Genomic DNA, 15,150 nt, shown 5'->3' on the forward strand with positions numbered 1-15,150 from the left:
TTTTCACATTTCTGCCATCTGGAAGATTTAAAAAAAAAAACTTTCATTAAACAGTTTGAACCACTGTCAATAGTATACTTGCCCTTCTCTTAACCTGCAGCTGGCTAGCTGAATTTGATGTTCTCTGTAGATCAGCAATTTTGTCTACAGTGGTCATGGAAAATGGTGAAAACAGTCCTTGAAGCTACTTTGGCCTCAGGGGGTTGGAGAGTTCTCCAGGGCATAGTCTCTCTTTGCCCTGGGGGTGTCAGTAGAGTTCCTGAGCTGTGCTCATCCCATTTCCCCTGGCATTTCACCTCTTAGGTGTGCATTTTCCCCTCCTAAGTTTTTGAACCTGGAATGGTTAAGACAGTCTGAGTATAATCACACCGAACATTACGTTCAGAAGCAAATTAGGCAAAATCATTCTGAGGGGCAAATCTTTAGGAAAGTGATAGTAAAGTATTCTGCTTATGATTTTAATTTTTGAAAATTAAGTCCTGAGGCCCAGGATGACCTAATAATTTATTGTCCCTTCAAAATGATGCTTTAAAAATATGTGCTCAACATGTGTTAGGAGAGAGGTTATGTGTTCTATGGGACAACGCCAAGGAGGAAGGCTGCTCCTAGCTGAGCTGAACTGTTCTTAGTGATTCAGTTCAGATCCCAGATGTTTGAAACAATCACTCTGCAAATATATGTCTTTCCCTTACCCAACTCACTATCCTCAGAATCAAGTTGGAAATTCAGTTCTGAGAGCATGAGTCTTGGAAGACTCTACTCTCATCTTGTTGTCTCATCAAATTCCTCCCATTCCTTTCCCAAGAGGAATCTGGTAAATATTATTTCTTCTACTTATATTCCCATGGATGTCTTTGCACCCAGTGACATTTAGCTCTTCTCATAGGTGGATGCCCTGAGCCATCTACCCTTTAACTCAACTCTGTTGATAACTTACATACATATATATACACACACACATACATATCACTGATTTTGATGCAATGGTAGCAATAGAATAGCAAGCCAGTATCTTTATATTATAACAAAGTAATGGTCAAGATTGGAAAAAAAAAAACTAATGGAGATTCTGGTAATTTTTAAAGTTTTGTTTTATTTTTTAATGCTTAATTCCAATGTCTGGGGAATTCTAATAAATTTACCAGACACTTAACTGAGAGGAATGTTTTTGACAAAATGTATTTTGATTTTAGCAGAACACTGGGTAAGTTTCCTGCTGTATTGTCAGATAAGATTGCTAAGGATAAGTATAAATAAGAAGATAATGCATGAGCAATTTTATTTTTACCTTTTATTTTGGAAAATTTTAAGTACATGCAAAAATAGAATGGTAGAATGAACCTCTATGTATCTGTCATTTAACTTTAACCATTTTCATCACATGACTAATTCTGCTTCTTTTTATGGCTAATTTCATTTAATCAGTACCATTACCTCCCCTCAACCACCAAGATTCAAAAACATCTCAAAAGGCTAAGTAGATATATTGATCCTAACAAGATAAAGTTTCATCTGCATAAGTAGAAATTTCTAATTTTGAGGATTTTTAAATGTATGCCTTTTTACTGAATTTGATTAATTTTAAGGATGGAGAAGGACTGGTTTTAAAGAACTTTGTGAGGAAAAGACCTTAGTGGGTTAGCTAAATATAAACCAATTTTGTGAGAGAACTGCTAAACAGATAAACACCATTCTAAACCAACATAAAAATTGGTTTTCAGATCAATGGAATCATGAACTTCTGTCTTTGGGTCCCTAGCAAGATACCATCTTTAACTCTAAACATGACATTTTAAGATGGATAAGATAAAAGTAAACTATATGCTGGGGGCCACAGAAAAGGTGGAGAGGCTAAAAATCATACAGGGAACAGATGAAGAAATTGGTTATGTCTCATTTGGGTTGAAAAGAATTAAAAAGTTAAAGGACAAGAAAATTGCCTTAGTAATTGCCCCAGGGTCTGTGGAAAAGGTACTATTTTTTTCAAATTTAAGATACTGTGTGTTTTTTGTGACCCTTTGCAAGCTTCTACTGGTTAATTTGGTGATAAATTTTAGACTTTCTTATGTCCTTTATTTCTGTATAAGCTAAATACCAGGCATACTAAATACTATCTATCAGATGCTTACTGTTTTCTAAAAGATAACCAGACCAAATGCAGACTTTAAAAATGCAGTCAATATTGGGTGTGGGATGAAAACCTTAGACATCTCTCATAACTAGTATCATAGATTCTGCTAAGGCAGGATGAGAATTATTTTTAATGTAAAATAGAGAACAAGGTACTGAGGACGTTGTTCCACAACTTGAACTTTCCAGAAAAGAGGGATAGATTATTAAGGAAGAGAAAAGGGAAATGTGGTTTATGACAATCCTGTTATCGTTCACAGGATCTCTCGCACAGAACTTGGCAAATGTATGTACTGGTTGAACATACATGAACATCAATGCTAGCTAAATTGACATGAATTAGAGCAAATACACTGCATCAGGGGCCTATCACAACCTGTCTTCTCCAGTGTCTGGAAGTTTGACTGTGGAATCTCTCTTTCACTGTCTGTACATGTTCATGATTAAATGCAAATGGTCTACGACAGGCTATCACCCAGGCACTGAGTGGCCACACAGCATGGAGGATGGACTGCCTTCAGGGTTTAATGGGTACGCATTCTTTTCAGTGGTTCTCAACCTGTGGGTCACGACCCCTTTGGCGGTCGAACAACCCTTTCACAGGGGTCGCCTAAGACCATCCTGCATATCAGATATTTACATTATGATTCATTAACAGTAACAACATTACAGTTATGAAGTAGCAATGAAAATAATTTTATGGTTGGGGGTCACAACATGAGGAACTGTATTTAAAGGGCCAGAAGGTTGAGAACCACTGCTTTAAATAATGAAGGACTCTTTTATAAGAGATAGAAAGGAGCCAATTAGATGAGAACCAAAGGGGGCGGGGGAAGCAAAGAAAGAAGCCAGGAAGGAACAGGATATATATAACATAGATCACTTTTTAAAACAGAGAACATAAGATGTGATTTCTCAACCTTACACTGAGGTGAAACCAAATTCTTTAGGACAATTTAATGGTTTCTAAGCAGCCAATAAATTAACTTCAAAAATTATAACTATTTCTTACTTTTGAAAATAGAAAAAAATGTAAAGAATAAGGGATATAAACTAAGTTCCAAAAGACTTTCTATTGCTGCTTTAAATATTGAACTGGGATCTCAAGGGGAGTTATTAAGTCTTCTCAGAGAGACTTCAGCCTAGAATTGATTCTCACCTGTGACTTTGTCAGCAGGCAAGCTCACAGGTACGCTTAATGACCAGCCAGGTGACGCTATCAAGGAATGAGAACATCATTCGATGCTGATGTCCCCCTCAGTGTTCCCTCTTCACCTTCCCTGCTCCTTTTTTCTCCTTCTTTCTTACCATACTCTAACAAACAGTATATTTTATTTACTTATTTTCTGTATTTCCTATGAGAATGTAAGCCCCTTGAGGGCAGAGAGTTTTATCAATTCTTGTCTGTTTGATCTCTTATGTTACCTGCAGTACTATGGACACAGTACTCACTCCGTAGTATTTGCTGCATGAGTGAATGAAGGGATTCACAAAGCTACTCTTACTGTTAGTGCCCTTTCCCCCTGGTGTGGCTACCCTTTTTTCATTCCCTACAAAATACTTCCTTTCCCTTTGCTGAATGATGAGTTCCTATTAGTTCATTGTGTTCATATAACTGAAACCCCGTTTCTCTATAAATTCTCACCTCCTTCAATCCTTCAAGGAGAACCTATAATCCTGGTCATATTTGAACTAGAAAGAAGTTCACTTTCTTTTGCATATCTAGATACAACAGAGTAGCCCTGACCGGTTTGGCTCAGTGGATAGACCGTCGGCCTGCAGACTCAAGGATCCCAGGTTCGATTCCAGTCAAGGGCATGTACCTTGGTTGCGGGCACATCCCCAGTAGGAGGTGTGCAGGAGGCAGCTGGTCAGTGCTTCTCTCTCATTGATGTTTCTAACTCTCTATCCCTCTCCCTTCCTCTCTGTAAAAAATCAATAAAATATATTTTTTTTTAGATACAACAGAGTAGGAATAGGCATATGACCATGTATCTCAAGGCAACTGACCTAATAGTGCACTATTTCTAGGACTATCCATGGAGATAGGCTACTAGATTGTGGTACCAGTTTATTGAGAGAAAGTAAAAAATGTTTGTCTTATCATCGACTGAGCTTTTGTGCATGGATAGAGTATAAACAATGTTGTTACCAGAAAGGGGACCTGGCCCTTGGTAGGTCTGCCTAGGGCCAGCCAGTAGTGAGTGGGTTCTTAACGTTGTGCAGGAAAAATTTAAAAACATGAATCCAGAAGACTATGAGGGAACATTTATTAAAGCTTGTCGGGAGCCATGGCACAAGCAACTCCATCTTAGAAACTAGAAGTCTCTAGTTTCCCAGTTGCTAGAAACTAAAAGTTCCAGTTCCCAGTTGCTAGAAGCCACGCGTGTCCTGTAGCTAACAATAAAGAATAACTGTCACACACCATTTGTCACATCACAAGCAAATAGCTGCCACTTGCTGATAGGCTATTACTATAAGCTTTGCTACCCACCCCTGCTACCCACCCCCGTCCCTGGAACAATATATATTCTGCCGCTGTAAAATAAAAATTTTGAGGCTTGATCAGATTCTTGTCTTGCCTCCATTCTCTCGTGTCCCTTGTTTGTCTCATTCTCCTAGGGTGTCTCTTCGTTCCCCCGTTGTTGTCCCGCGGGTCGGGACAAAAGCTGAGGATGTAAAACAAGGAAGGGCTTGGCATAGAAGAAGCAACAGGTGAGCCCAGGCTGGGCTGCCCTAGCTCTCTGGGAAGCCAGAGAAAAGGGGGCCTTGGAATCAGGTTTAGGGGCTGCTGCACATTGCTCCCCTAGTTGTAAATCTCATGGGGTCCCTTAGAGTTTAGGAGATGCATGCTTGTGGGGAAAAGTGGGGGGAAAAGAGGGGGAAGGGAATGGCAGGGGCTGCTTCCTTGCGGGAGAGCACACACGGGGTCTTTTGTCTTTAGGCTTTTTCTCTTTCTCAAAGGCAGGAATCTTAGGGGAGATTTCAGGGGAGGGTTTCAGCAGAATATTAACCAGTTTTCTAGGTATGCTTCTCCAAGACCATGGTCTTCACTGATTGGTCAGCATCAGGACAGGGGGTCATTAGTCATTGCAAATGGTTCTGGTGTAGCCTACCTGGTTTTGCTGCTTTTCTGCATTTGGAACTGAAATACAACTGAGACCCAGATTTTATTTCTAGGGAGTTGACTTTCTGTATCTGCTATAAATTGTTCAGCTATCGGTCTCAGTTTTCCTATTGCACTTGTCCTGGCCTACTGGCCTGTCTCAACATGATAGGATTACATTGTAGGAAATGGTGGCTACAGCAACATCACCTAGTCACTTGGCAGCATCATCAATAAAACACTAAGGGTCCTAGACTTTATTGTAATTACCATTAAGTATTCCAACTTTTGAGAATTTTGCCTCAGCTGGCACCAGTAGTGAATGCATTTTCTACTGACTCAGCACAACACCCATTTCTGTGAACACAGTTCATTCCCTAAGGTGTATGCTGGCACATTGAGCTATGACATTGTTTACATAGTAAACACATTATAATTTGGATGAACAACTTGGAAAGGTAGGAAGAAAATTTTCACTCCAAGGAATATTGGTTTGGCATTAAAAACTATTTGAAGTAGAGACAATTTGGAAAACGTAGTGGTAGGTCTCTCCATGAGATGGAACTCATTCTTTCTTACCTTTTGTTTAAAGTTTATGATGTATTCATCAAATATATATACACGTGCATATAGGCATGTTTGTATTTAGTGTATTTATCTTAGGTTTTATAATTTACCTAGATTGTTCATATTTTTTAAATAATTTAATCACATTTTGACAAAATTAACATTAATTTGGGCCCCTTGGGACAGGGAGTGTGTAGGGTGTTGTGTTGGTGGGGATGGAGAGGGAATCATTACCGTCATCCTCTTCACTTTCACCCTATGCTCTGCTTATGCCAAAGGATGAAAATAACAAGTTGCTTGGAGCCTAGCAATCTATCACAGTAAGTGAGGAGGAAGTATAAAACCATAGAGAAAGACAATGAACCGGAATCTCATGAGATAAGCTATTTATAGAAAGGCTCCTATCTAGATTGTTAAGTGACTGAGCAAGGTAGGAATTTGAAAAGCTGGTAACTTTTTAGAAAAAACACACATTCAGATTTACTCCACCCAGGAAGAATCTTGTTTCTGGTAGTATCTGAGGTCTGCAAGAACCTTTCTTTTCCTTCATTAGCAAGGTCTAATAGGAATTAAAATAAGGTCTTCTCTACCGGAAGGGCTCCCACTTGTCCTCTGCAGTCTTGTGTTCTAGTTAGGATGCACCACCAATGACTGACCTTAGTTTGGATTTTGAGGTCAGACTCACAATTACAGTCAGCTGGAGAATCAATCGGGGCTTTAAATCACGAGAAAATAATTTTGTTTTCATTACATTAGCACTAAAAGAGGGGCAAAGATCAGGAGCTCAGACTCTCTAGAAAAGCGTATCAAATAATCGATGGGGGAAAAACAAGTTTCTCAGCAACGATGACATCAACACACAACAGCAAACTGGATATTCAACTCAAATTGACCTTGAAGGCACTCAAACCAAGTGGGCACTTGGGAGACAGAGATGGGAAAGGCCCTTTAGCCCCCTCTCATTGCCACATGCCTTCAGTAATGGCAGCCAGCCTGCCTGCCTTTTCAGGAGCCTCTTCCTCGTGTGGCCTCTTCCTTTCTGGGAGAAAGCTCTGCACGTTCTACTTGCAAGCTTCAGTTTTCCTCTGTGTAAATCCCTAACATCGTGGCTTATATTTATAAAGCACTTTGTTCATTCTAAAATACTTTGACATCTAAGAATCTTCTTTGTTCTATTCAACCACAGTGGTATGAAGGTCGATATGTCCATCCTAATTTTACAGAAAAGAATCCTGAATAGGGGAAGTGGCATGTCGAAAGTCACAAACTAGACAGAATTGAGGCCTGAAATGGAGAGAACCTGGTCCCAGACCCCAGCCCACTCTGCCTTTTGTCTGATCATGTAAAAAGCCCAATATTGACACATCATAGGAACTAAGGCTCCATTTTCTTCCCAGGCAGATGCAGAACAGTGTGTGAAACTCCCTTCCCAGTGGATACTTTACGTGTGGTGCTTTCCACCCCTCAATATTATTTGCTATAACCTGCTGGAGGATAGAGTCATGAGCTCAGAGAAAAGACACAGCATATTAAATTTCTCCCGGTCCCCAGACTGCATTTTCATTGAGGCCACTTCCTGATTCTTTTTTGGTACTGCCCCAGGCATGTGGGGGAAAGCTTGTTTTCATGGCTAGCCAAGGCATTATTCAAGACAGTTTGAATTGAAGCCATTTATGTTTTTCACCCAGAAGCCAATGTTTGGGTAACCTGCAGGGAAAACTTTAAGACACCATGAAAATGAATGCTATTTCCTATCTGGTAGACACATATGAATAGAATAGTGCCTAATCTGAGTGTGTGTGTGTGTGTGTGTGTGTGTGTGTGTGTGTGTGTGTGTGTGTAGGAATAGGAGATGTGTTCTTTGAGAAATAAGTAGTCCAGAGACTCTTCTTAATTCATAGGCCAATGAGTCAATCCTCTATATTCCAGCCCTTTCCCAATGGATTGAAGGAGTCTGAGACTATACAGGCAAACCAAGAAAAATCCAAAAGTCTGGGATATTAATATTATCTAAAAAAACATTCAAATTTGCCTTCTTTAAAGATTTTGGTCTGAGCTACTCAGAGCTGCCTGAGACAGACCCTAAAGGCATGGATAACTCTACTCCGTCAAGTTGCTTTCTGCTTGCTGCCCAGGCAACCAAAATGTCACTGTGCACACGGGCATGTGTGCGTAGAAGAAATATAGCTGCATCTCTCACATTTTCATTCTTTATGGGCTTTCTCTCCATCTCCCACTCCCTCTGTGTGTCCACATCATATGTTTGTTTAAAGTCATTTTTCCATTTTAAGTTTTGCTGCTTCTTAATTTCGAAAGACCAGTGGAAAAGGTCTAAAATTCAACAGACTGCATAAAAAATCTGTTTCACCAAACTGGCTTTAGATTCTGTTTTCATGTATTAATGTGCACATGCGCGCACATACACACACATCTTTTTCACCCCCTCTTCACTGATTTCTCTCAGTCCTTAGAAAGAAGCATGCTCTCAAATTAGAAACTCCATCATTCCTCTGCCAAAATGCAGCGGATTGGTCTTCAGAGCTGTGACCCTGTTGATTTCGCTCACTGCCAAACTTCATATGGTGGAAAAAAATAGCTTGATATTGGAGTGATTAAATTTCAGGGAGAGCTGACAGAATGGAGTTCTTCAAAACCTAACCTCTGCCAATTTTGATATCTCTAATTTATTCCGACAACCATTTAAGTCTAAATGCCTCCATTTTAATCGCATTAACAGTATATTACAAAGAGACTGAACACCCGAAGAACTCCAGTTGCAAAATGAATTTGGCTCTGCCCCCGCCTCTATGTTTGGAATGAGCAAGGATCTGCTAGCAGAACCCATTAGCTGGAGCCAGCCCTTCGGTAATTCCCTTTGACTCTCTCTGTTTCTTTAGCCAGAGGCCTGGACCTTGGCGCTTGCCCAGATTACACAGGAAAAATAAACACACCTATTATCCAAACAACAGCAAAGGTACTGAGCTCCCAGGGCCAGTATTTAGCTCACCTTGAAAGCTCACAGTTTCCTTGCATTTGAGTGGTGCTTTAGAGAATTAGCTATATGACACGAACCCACATCAATTCACACCACCCCAGAGCCCAGGTCTGATTGACATCCTGCTCAAACCAGCAACAGCCCCCAAGAAACTGTGCTCCTGGCCCCCCTCCTGGATCCTGCCAGTTGATAATGTGTTAGGTCTTCAATAGGCCGATGTAGGGGTTTGTTCGTGCCCAGCCTGAGCTCCTGCCAGCTTTGCCGTTCCTCTGGTAATGCGCTCAGCTCACATAAAGCTGCAGGGAAGCTGAATATTTCATGCAGATATTTTATCTGAAACCAAGTGTTTCTGTTCTCCAGGGTCTCCTTTCTGTCATCAGCCTGCATCCTAGGAAATGGAATAAACATTTTTCTGCCCTGCACAAGCCAAGCTATTTTCATATTTTGTTTCCCAGCAGTCATTCCAGTGCATGTGTGTACAGACTCCATAAACTCAAATAGCTCCTTACCATTTTGGTAATATTGCATGGTGGGTGCAAACTGGGGCCTTCCTGTCAGCCAGCCTGTGCTAGTCTCTTAGGTCTGCCCCTCAGTTTTCTCAGTTATTAAGATGGGAAAAATAATTGTATCTACTTCACCCAAGTGCTGCTGTGAGAAACAAGTGAGATAATGCACAAGAAGTCCTTAACAAAGTCTGGCCTATAGTGAGTGCTTAATAATGTACTTACTATAGTAAGTGCGTAAGTAAGTGCTTAACTAGTGTGATTTTTTAATTAGATCATGGTAAATATTATCTACTTGTAAATGCTTGAATTCAAGATTTATCATAACTTGATAACAACGTAGAATAAGAGATGAGGAAGCTATAAGTTACAAGAATTTCTACCTGGTATGGGCTTTATGACAGCCATATGCTTAGGAGAGGGGCTGGGCATTATCATGAAGTAGCATTTGCATAGTAAGACTATTCATTTTCCTTAGGTGATGTGATTACTTACGGTGGCTTGGTGAATATAGGCACCGATGGAGACTCAAGGATGCCATCCTTTAGTCTCTTCACATTACACATCCTCTCTTCTGCCCCTCAGTGTTCCATGACATATTTTTTCTGCAATTTTATCTCCCATGGCCAAAAATATTTAAAGAGTTAATAATTATTTTGTAAAGTCTCCTATCTCCATTTTCAAAATCTTTGAAAGAAGCACACTGTGGAAAGAGAATTAAATACCTAAGCACCGATTGTTTTCCTCCTTTTTATTAATCCAATGAAACATCTTCTAAAGCTGGGCTCTGCTGATAACCTTGGGAGATTTCACAACAACCGAAAGATAAAGGAGTGAATAAAACAAGAGGTAATTGTCCCCAATCAGATTAAAACGGTGATAGAAAAACAAAGATATTTTAAAGTTTATTTTTCATCCAGTCAACATATACTTTGAACTATAAGCAGAAGGGCTTGGGGATTGTGAAAAGTGAAATAGAATTTTTTTGGTGATTCAAAGTAGATGGAGTCTTCAAGTGTCTGTTCAAACAGCAGACCTATTTTCTCTGTAGAAATCAGTAATATTTCCGCCGAAACCAGTTTGGCTCAGTGGATAGAGCGTCGGCCTGCGGACTGAAGGGTCCCGGGTTCGATTCCGGTCAAGGGCATGTACCTTGGTTGCGGGCAGATCTCCAGTTGGAGATGTGCAGGAGGCAGCTGATCGATGTTTCTCTCTCATCGATGTTTCTAACTGTCTATCCCTCTACCTTCCTCTCTGTAAAAAATCAATAAAATATATTTAAAAAAAGAAAAAAAAGAAATCAGTAATATTTCCTTGTATATTGGTTTAATTAAAACTTTGATCTGGTTCAATAAATAGAGTTAGCACAGGTTTTATTTTCCCTAAACAATTGGCCCTTCACAGAGAGACTCAGACTGAAAAAGGAATGAATGAAACACAAGTAAGTATGAGTGCCACCCAGGTGCCTCCTGAAAGAGAAGGTTCCCTAGCCAAAGAGAAAAATGTTCAAATTTCTCACCTCTCCCAGGAAGAATCTGATGTCTGCATTTGAGAAGGGAGAGTGGAATTTTTTGGACACTCATGGGTCCTTGAGAAATGAGAGTTCACTTTTATCTGGGTGGAGAATGGACAGGAACTTCGTGCTGCTGAAAGCAGGAAGGCACTGAGTGTGTGCCCTGCTGCCTAAGGCTGTGTTGGAATTAGGACACTGGGTTCCCTTGCTTCTGAAGCCAGTGAGGTGTATCCTGAGTGTATTAGGTGTAACCAGTCAGTCAGAGAACAATCAGCCTAACTTTTGGAGGGTCACCAGATATCTGGGTCAGACTGATGAAAAACATCAACAGCATTAAGCTGCCGAGGCTCCCTAAGGAAGATGTTACTCAACGGTCATCCTTAAAATGTAGCTACAAACTAATCACACTTAAAATACAAACATAGCATTGACTAGAAAATCATTCCAGCCAGTTATATGTCTAAGGTCTATAAAAAATAGATAGTTGACCCCCCCCCCCAAATGTAGTATTTTCTTGGAGGGCCTTAGGTCCCAAGTACTAGAAATCCTTCCAACATACAGGGGAAGTAAAATGTCTTGAAGGAATAGGATAAAACTGCAAACCTCATCAAATTTTGGATCCTGGGCAGTAAATTCTTTATTTTTTACAATTTCTTTTATGAGGCTAAGACTATTTGGAAGATAGTGTTTCCTGCAGAGTATTTTGATTAAGCACAAGGAGCTTTAGTCTCTCTATGCATAAGAGGACAAGATTATTATTAATTGTTTCATGTTAAGATACCTATTTTCGCTCCTTCAGGTCAATCTTCAATAAGAAATGTAGTAATAACACCAGTAACAAATGTGGAGAAATGACTTTGCTCCTTTATTCTTCATGGCATCATCTCTGCCAAGATGGCTTCTTCTTGAACATGTGATACTCTGAATTTTCAGTGTCTATTTTCTTACTATTGTTCTTTTTTAAATCCAGTCCTGGCTATAGAAAGTTCCTCTCAATTTTTACCTTCATCCTCTTCTTATCAACTATCTGAGATATTGACTGATCTCTCTCTGTCCTGTACATTCTCTCTGGTTTACAGAGCCTGAGTCATTTATGTACATTTGGAGCTATCTTTGGATGCAGACCTGCTAAAGTACAAGGCAGTCTGATGATGAAGTACCTTATCCATTTACACTTGTATAGAAGAACACCATCCATTTATCTGCAGTGTACTTCTAAAGTAAAGCAAGTTGGAGATTTGCTCCTATGTCGGCCTTTGTGTGCGATTTCTTTTGACTCTTAATCATTCTGGCAGCAAGTGCACTGACATTAAGTACACTGTACACTGTGGCTTTGCTCATGGTGTCTCCAAGTATTTGGAAAAATCTCAAAGTCAATGCTAGTAAAATAAATATTTTAAACAAGATTAGAGAAAATAAAGAGTCAGTTACTTGTAAGAAAGTATGTTCAATTATACTATAATCTATGCAGTACGTACCATAATTATTTAGAAATAAAGCAATGCTTGTCTGTATGGAAAAGTGAATGCTAAAACAAAACAGTTACAGTGCTCTGAAGAGCAAACATAAATAAATGTTCTGACTCTTAAGACCTTGGCACAGAGTATAATAATGAGTTTCTTTTGACAAGTCCAAAAAAATGATTCTGTCTCTCTTCTTTCCTATGATTCGGCACCTCCTTTACCTCGTATTGATTTGTTCCTCATTTCCCTTGCAACAAAATTTACCTTCTTGTAAACATATCATCTGATATTCTTTCCACAAGGACTATTTCTAGCCTCTACATTCTTCCTAAATTATTTACTTTTTTTTCTTTCCTATCCTCCTTCCACTGAAAAACAAAAATTGAAACAAGACAGAATAGAATATTGATTGCATTTTTCCAGTGATCCAGAGAATAAAGACAGCCATCTCGGTCAACACAAGATGAACATTACCAGAACTCGTTTCACCATTAAGTCCTTGTCTCTAAGACTTTGTCTCCAAGTCTTTCTTACAACTGGATTGTTAATAACTGCTCTCCCTATGACTCCATGTCAGGGCGGGTTGACATGCATCTTTCTCTTTGACTGCTCCCATGTGCTCAGCTACAGCTGAGGGACAGGACACAAGATAAACTTGCAAGGGCAGATACTGAATTCAGTCAACAGAATTGTGAGACACAAGGCACATATAATTATGAACACACAATTTATGAATAAATTACGTAATCACAATTTCCTTTTTAACATTTAGATTCTGTCTCATGCTTCCTAACTGGAGATTCCATTCCTTTTCAAGTGCTAATTGCTTCTCAAAGATAAATTTTACATCACCTTGCTCTCATCCTCTTCACCAAGGTAAATATCCCAAAGATGATGCAGTGCAGTTTGACCAAAATGTTTGTCTCTTCAGGCAAAATGTATGTCCTCCCTAGGAATTGCATAGCAAGGTGCTATGTCCCTTTTATGCTTTTTCCTTTCCTCTGGAAGGAACATATTTCTTATTTGAAAGCCATAATAAATTAAACCATGAATTGAATTACTTTCTTCTGATTATTATCAGACCTTAAACTATATTAAAGAAGCTATCTTTTGAGTTTTAGAAGGTCAACTCAGCACATTTCTTTTAGTTTCATGGTTTTACAACTGGTAATGTGCTCCAATACAATGTTATGTTTTATAAATAAGAAAAACAAGGCCTGGAATAGCTACATGACTTACTCAAGATTACACAGCTGCTTTATGGAATAAAGTGGACAGTACTTTAAATTTTCTGATTTATTTTTTCATTAACCGCCACATAAGTGAAAAAATTTTGTTATATTTCCACAGATATATATAATACATATATATATACATATACATATATATATATATATATGTATATATATATATATATATCATGCACACCCATTGAATATGTTTAAATCAATCTTCATGCTGAGAATTTTTTTATATCTGGACCAATATAGTACTTCCATCAGAGCAGAGTAGAACACCAATACCATAATGATCTCTTTATCCTCTATTTAGAAAAGATACATTTGCATACCATTCTACATTTATAAAGAGCTTTCATACACATGCTGACATTCTACCCTCACTCTGATGACCCTTAGAGGTTGATATTATTAATAGTTCTGTTTTATAGATGAGGATACCCAACATTCCAAAGTAGAAACCTTTCTACTGCTCAAGTCACATGACTTCACATTCAAGGAGATCTTCCTCCAGCCTGGGATCTATTTAGAGCCCATTCCAAACTGATGGATGTGCCCACACTTTCTTAGCTGGAGTGTCCTGAATGAGAAAAGCTTTAATGGATGAGAAGCAACAACTGTATAATCTAACTTCACATTTTTTGTCCCACCTAGCACCTGGCCAAACTTACTTGTGTGCTTACAAGTAAGTTTTGATGAAATAGTGCTATATGATTCATCCTCAAGTCTCTAACATGGATGACAAATCCTACATTGTGGTACACTAGTTTTTAAATTACAAATTGGAATTTAATAAAAGCAGTTATAGTTCCTATTAAATTACTTTGACACTATCATTTGATAAATAAGCATCTGGACAAACATTTCTGTTTTAATTGCTACTTTATTAATCATTTAAAAAATGCACACAAATCATGGTAACACTTATTTTTCTCTGGATGACTTCTATTTATATTTTTCTGTCTTTAACAGAATTTTTAATAATTTACAATCTCATTTTCTAAAGTTGCTTTGCTGCTAGAGCCAAGATAAAGGCAATGTGATTTAGCTTCACAATATTTTATTTCTCTCTTCACCCCTAAGAGGGTGGGTTTGCCAACAGGGCTGTGTTATCATCAGGGGATATTCTGATAATTCCATAGAAGTCTACAAAAATAGCAAAATATTATTTTTTTTCTAAAATGAAAAAGAAATGTAGGGAAACCAGTTTTCAATATGCAGATTAATAGTGGTTCATGTTAGTGGTTTGTGCTCATCCTGAAAAGATGCTCCCTGATTTACAAATAAATAAAAGCTCCCACTTCTCCAAGGGACCCCAATACAGAAAGAAGTTTAGACCCAATGCATTCAGAAAACCAACATAAAATCATTAATAGGAACATTCTGACTTTGTAGAAAGCCAACAAAACAATCCCATTAGCATGAAGTCGTAAGCATTAGAGAATGTTCTGGAAGAGGGAGTCACAAAAAGATGACACCCCACACAGAACAGAGAGAGAAGGACGGCCTGGGAAGAAGTGGGGGGTGGGGGCGGGCAGTAAAGGTCTTAAGCATTGCCCATTTCCCTCCCCTCCTGTCCCTCTTGTGAACACTCAGGGATCCTGCACGCACATGCCCCCCACGCCCAGACTCCTC

The sequence above is a fragment of the Myotis daubentonii genome, chromosome 6, assembly GCF_963259705.1.
Source record: "Myotis daubentonii chromosome 6, mMyoDau2.1, whole genome shotgun sequence".
NCBI classification, from domain to species: Eukaryota; Metazoa; Chordata; class Mammalia; order Chiroptera; family Vespertilionidae; genus Myotis; species Myotis daubentonii.